The sequence below is a fragment of the Protomyctophum parallelum genome (assembly GCF_964188405.1).
Source record: "Protomyctophum parallelum genome assembly, chromosome: 20".
Taxonomy (NCBI): Eukaryota; Metazoa; Chordata; class Actinopteri; order Myctophiformes; family Myctophidae; genus Protomyctophum; species Protomyctophum parallelum.
In genome coordinates this window covers 34774667-34781136 of record NC_139718.1, presented here as the reverse complement: position 1 = coordinate 34781136, position 6470 = coordinate 34774667, and positions in this window count along the sequence as shown.

The following is a 6470-nucleotide window of genomic DNA, read 5'->3' as shown; positions in this document are numbered from 1 at the left end:
ACTCGGGTTTCTCCTTACATTTCAGGTAGGGGGGGTTCTGTGGAGAGGTTACTCGGGGGCGTCATGCGCTGGTAACCAACTAAAGGAGTGCCCTAGCTCTCTCAAATACCTGAGTGCACTCTGCTGGCATTAAAGATTCATCATGGACCGTGGTATATGTGGTATAAAATGTGGAAAGCAGCACTACATCAGGCCCTCCTTGGCATCTGATAATAAAAGTAGCAACAGAGAGAGAGAAATTGAAGTAAGGGAGTCTATGGTAAGGGACCGAGAGACCATAGACTCATGCTTAAGTTACACCCTATGTAGAGATGCATGGATAACATGGAGGATAGAGACAACAAGTGAGGCATAAAAGTGGTCAGCGGGGGGAGAGTTCGGGAGTGGCAGAGGCGTGGTTTCATTACAAAAAAACTGGATGGCAAAAAAGTGACCACTTCAGCCCGATTAAAAAAAACTGTCAAGCTTGTAGAACTGCTATTTTGGAGAAGAAAAAATATATATACAGTATAATGCAAAAGAAGGGGAAAAAAATAAAGATGTTTTAAAGTGATTAATGAATGTGTGGTTGTCTATAAGTGTTGATATAAAATCAGATTAATCTGTAAAAAAATAATAAAACAACATTCAGAGGATGAGGAAATATGAATAAAATACCAGAATGTTGAGGTTAAATGCAAAATGGCATCCCCTTGGAACCACAAATAACATCCCCATGGGTGGGGGGATTAAAGGCCCTGAGTCAAGTCTAGCCCTTGAGCAGATAAGGTGGGCTGGACAATGAGCCTATTGTCATGTGATCAGGGTGGGATGCGGTTCCCACACTGCAAAACAGTGAGGGGCTGCTGAACTGTGTGTGTGTGTGTGGGGGGGGTGGAGGCGGCGGTGGCGGCGTGGGGTAACAGCAGGTGAAATCCTGAAGCCAGTCACAGATAGCGCCAGGTAACTTACAAGGGGTGCCCAGGTCACCAGCTTTTAAATTATTCACCTGCTCTTGGTCAATTATTGAAGTGTTTTTATTTGTCCTGTGTTCACACCCTCCACACATCACACACTAGTGTGAAAGCTGTTTCGTCAAAGTCATACATCCAATGTATAGAAACTTCAGTGGAGATAAACACTCTCAATGCCAAAGTCTGAATTGGTGGTGAGCTCATGTCATTTCAAGGTTAGGAAAACAGCAGTGAATTTAAAGGGTTTGTTTAAACACTCTCAATAAGAGATAAGTTCACGCTTGTGAAAATAGTTCATGGAAAAACAAACGTTTCAAATTGTGGGTGCCAGCTCCAAGCATGAAACTGGTATTTTGCCAAGACTCATACAGAGTCAATTTTGTCAAATGTTTAGCATTGTAAGAGGCAATCTGGTACAATTTAACAAAAACAAACATTTAAATATAGGCTTTGTATATTTTGTCTTGTAAATCTGCCTGCCAACCAGAATGGAAATTAGCAAAGGATGCAAATTAACTAAAATGTAAAGAAAATGCATGCCTTTCACTCTAGTGTGGAAAACGTCAGGTGCTGCAGGTCTGCCTCCATTATATAAGGTAAAAGTTTCTGATCTAGAAACTTGTCATCCATCTCATGAGCAAAGAAAAGCTGAAGATACATAGGCCTAGATACAACTTGTGTGTATGAGCTGAGCAGCAACACTCGTCTCTGGTACCGTTTCAAAACAAAGGACCAAAGTCTGAGAGACTGGTTAAGACAGTGGCCATCCCAGGGAGACGACACCGCAACTTTCAGAACCATATGCATAATGCCTTCTAGATTCAAACCCATAATCCTCAAGGAGACTAAAAAAAAAAAAAACTCAGTGCTTTTCTAAATACCCAAAGCACTTTACATAACACTAGGAACAACTTTAATTCAAGAAAACATAGGGCAAGTAAAATATTAGTGCTAGGTTAAAGTGGAGGGGGGATTCAACTGAAGTTTAGCTACCAAGATAAGTCAGAGAGATGTTTGGATAACCCTTGTACCATGGCATTTAGTTCTGCACACACTGCTGAAATTGCTACAAACTAGACCTAAGCCCATTTACTAGCCAAGGCTAGTAGGCAACCAATGTTCTATAAACTAAATTCACCCACGAATGTGAAAAAGGCAAGAAGATACAGGTGAAGTGGGAGCCAGATCACAACATGATCCAAAACTGGTCAAGCATGGGTCTAGATTACTTTCAGTGTAGCATAAGGGAAAGTGTAACTTAAAGCAATATAGTACCAAACCAGATTAAAGGTTTAATTTTCTTTATTTACAATTCGAATTGTCAAGTACATTTCAGAATAAAGCTTTAATCAACAATATAAAAGCCTAAAAGCATAGCACATTTACAATTTAAACCACATGGTGTCAATTAGTAATACAAAAGTTTGCCAATTTTATACAAATGACTTCTTAGTCCAGCAAGTATCCACCACGTGATTAAAAGCACAAAGTGAGTAGGGAGGAACGTGTCAAATAGTCTCCGCCAAACGCGTCGATTTCCCGTGGAGAAAAAAAAAAAAGAGACAAACTATTAAACACAACGACAGCAACGTGCATCCTGTTACGTTGCTTTTTTAAACGAGAAAAGCGCTCCTCCGGTTTGACTTCATGCTTTGAACACAAATAGCCGGCTGAGGTCCATCCAAAAAAAATCGCTCACAGCTTTCTCCAAAGGCCAGCGCGCACGGGGCGTGCAAGTCCCAATGAGCAAAACCATCCATGATCCATCTGCAGATTTTGTTACAGTCTTGGCGGTAGTGTGTGCATATTATATAGGGTCGGGTTTAGGCGTCATTCGACTCTGCTGTAGAGGAATGAAGAGGCCGTTAGTGCCACGGACACGAGCACTGTGAGCGCGTTGGCGTGCACGGACACGCTCGCGTCCGTGGGCCCACTGGTGCCGTTCGTGGAGTCGGTCCCGTTCATGGGCCAGGTGCCGTTCATCGTAGTATTCGACATGGGGGCCGACGTGGAGTTCTGTGCCACGACCTGAAATAAAAAATATTATTAAGTATGAGATTGTATTATTAAACACGAGGGCAAAATGAGAATGGAAATTAAACAACGCTCGAGGTTATAGACTTTAGGCAAAATAGTGTTCAGATTCTAGTTTTCACAGCTTTAGTTTTTTATTAAAGTTATGGGTGACGTAGCAGTCTGTATTAATTTTGCACGAGGGAAAGATACATGTAGCCTCGTGTAATTACTTAACACACGCAGATATGTTACTTTAAAGGATATAAATTGGAACATAATGGTGCCACAGATTAGCCCGCTTGTATTAATTTACAAAGAAACGTTTTGATGCCATTTATCTATTAAACGCACTCCAAGTCCGAGTCACTCAGGTGATTGTGAGCGTTTTGAGGCAAGTGTCCAGTTTGTCGGCTTTGATGCCGCAGACACACTATCCCGTAGGCCAATTATACCAACTACATACAGGTGTGATCGTGTTACTTTACTTTATTAAACTAATTACACTCGGTCGTAAATTTCTAATCCAAAAACAACCCGATGACCAACGTTCGAGCACGGCAGACTATACAACTATACCGTATGTTGCAGTTTATTTGAAGTAGTTTGTTTTACTTAAAGAAGCCGAACCGAAAAATTAATTAGTAATACAAGGGGAAACTAACCTGTGATGAGAGATGCAGAGCCATCAGGATAAATCCAAGCACTGTTGCGATCATCTTGTTCATTTTGATTTTGTTTTTAGGAGCGAGCTCAGCGGCAACAAAAAAAGGCTGGTGGAGTTGGTGATGATAATGATCCGGTGAGTCGGAGGTGTTGCTGCTGCTGCGACTCTTCAGTGTGAAGTCAAGTGAACGAAGTGAGACAGTGAATGAAACAAGGCAATGCCACGGCTTTTTATACCCCCCGCCCAGGTGACGTCACATGGGACGACGGTCTCCCCTTTTGAGATCTCGTGTGGAAACTTACAAAATCCAAACATTTCAGACAAATCTGTACTTGTTTCCATTATATCCATTTACTGCATTTACCCTAACCCTAACCCATTGGATTTTAGTTCAGTGGTTTGGCGTTTGGTTATTATCAAACTTTATTTTATTTAGTTTCAACTATAAGAACCTGAACACCATAAACTATGCATTTTGTACACTCTTCAGTTACATACCTTAAAGGACCACTTCACCATTTTTCAACCTATCTTCATATAATAAGTCCTCACTAATAATCATGAAAAAACCCATGTGAACTGAGTGGTGCATCGTTCTCACGATAATGAAAATCTAATCTAAAAATCTTGTTTAAAAAATAATCTGCCTAATGATGATGTCACTGGAAGACGGTTTCTAAACTGCCCGGCACAGCCTATGAGACTGAAATTGATTGATTGATTGAAATATTTATTAACAGTTTGTAGAATTTACAGTACATTTTAAGCACAAACTCAATACAAAGACTGTCAACTGTGAGTGGACGACCCAATTAAGCATTACACTTGTTTACAACAGGGTCCACATTGTTCAATTCATCAAAACATTTAAAGACATACAAACATTTAGAGACATACAAATAGACATTTCTATGTAGCTAAAGAACAGGAATTCATCATAAGAACACAGACTTAGGTAAGAGTAGGAAAAAATCGTGCCATTTTATCATGATTATTAGTGAGGACCTAAGACCTATTATATGAAGATAGGTTGTCAGGCCCGGCGTCAGGATGAAATGACTGAGGGGTCAATTGAGATTTTTGAGGGGGCCAAAAAAAAAGAAAGAAAAAATCATATTGCGTTGTTAAATCAAGCAGGCAGTATCAGTTGTATGACTCAGGCAGTCCTATGCTAGATTAGAATAGCGATGAAAATGCTTCAATCTGGTGCAATTTGAGATAAAAATGAAGAATTGGAATTGGAATTTATTTAATTTCAAATACATTTTGACACACTTTATGATTATGAACTGAAATGCAAATATTGGACATAAAAAAGACTAGTACTAGTCATTAAGCTATTAACACATTAGACTGAAGTAATTAAAGCGGGTCATGTTCGCATGTTTGGAATTGCAATTGGAACAGCTGAAATCAATAACATATCAGTATTCTGATATTAACCTGCAGACCACATTATTAAAGTGAACTGCGTCTGTGCTCAAAGAATACATTTTGAGCGTGTCCACAATAGTCCACAGCCTACTTTGCCACTCTCTCTGATCCAACTGCATCAATAGCACCCCTCCCCCCAATGGCAGACAATCATGTCAGACACATACATTCAGTTGATCCGAATTAACATGTGTTAAATTCCTGTGCCTCAGGAATGTCGTACTTCCTGTTCTTTCCAGATGGGAGATGGCCATGACGCTAGGGTGACCAGATCCAAACTGTTCATTTGAGGAACAGAAGTATCGCTTGTGTGGGACAAGTTATCCCACATAAGCGATACTGGAGTAGGCCTACTATACCGGGTTAGCAACAACTAGGCTACTTGAGTTTCTATTAAATGCCTTGATGTCATATTCGACCATAGGCCTATTGGCTATCATTTATAAAGTCATCTGGTGTCTCACATTTTGTTTTAAAATCATGCTTTATTTTTATGCTATTTTAACAGGCTTAAAAACACATTTTGCAGGAAGAGACAATGAGAGAGCTTTACTATTAGGGGACAAACTATTAGGGCATTTGAACACTGATGCAATTGCCTGTCATCAGTCACAATGTGGGACAGGGTCTCAATTTGTGGGACGCCTGAAAAGTATTGGAAATGAGGGACTGTCCCACGCAAAGAGGGACATCTGGTCACCCTACCTACATGATGCATGTTAGATGTTACTTGCATGCCTGTACATAGCCATGGTTCATGACTCTCGTATTTCATACGTCATGTTTCAGGCCTACAATACATGTTTGTTTGTTTGTAGCAGCATGTTTTGAGTTGTTATAACCAGTGCTGCTTGATTGATTGATTGATTGAAATATTTATTAACAGTTTGTAGAATTTACAGTACATTTTAAGCACAAACTCAATACAAAGACTGTCAACTGTGAGTGGACGACCCAATTAAGCATTACACTTGTTTACAACAGGGTCCACATTGTTCAATTCATCAAAACATTTAAAGACATACAGACATTTAGAGACATACAAATAGACATTTCTATGTAGCTAAAGTACAGAACAGGAATTCATCATATGGGAAGCAAAAAAGGGAAAAGATACAATATACAGTGAGGGAAAATGGGGGGGGGGGGATTCAGATTTTACAGAGGCCAGTTTCGAATTGCAGCCATCCGTAGGTGCCCTTTGAGAGCGGTTTTGAAGGAGTCAAGGGATTCACATGTCTTAATGACTGTTGGTAGGGCGTTCCACATTTTGGTGGCATAGGAGCGAAAATAATTTAGTCCCTTGTTTGTGCCGAATCTGGGTTGTACATGGTTTGTTGCACTCCCTCTGGTGTTGTGGGTGTGGACTTCGTTTACATTAAGGAAGTATTTAGACAGGTACA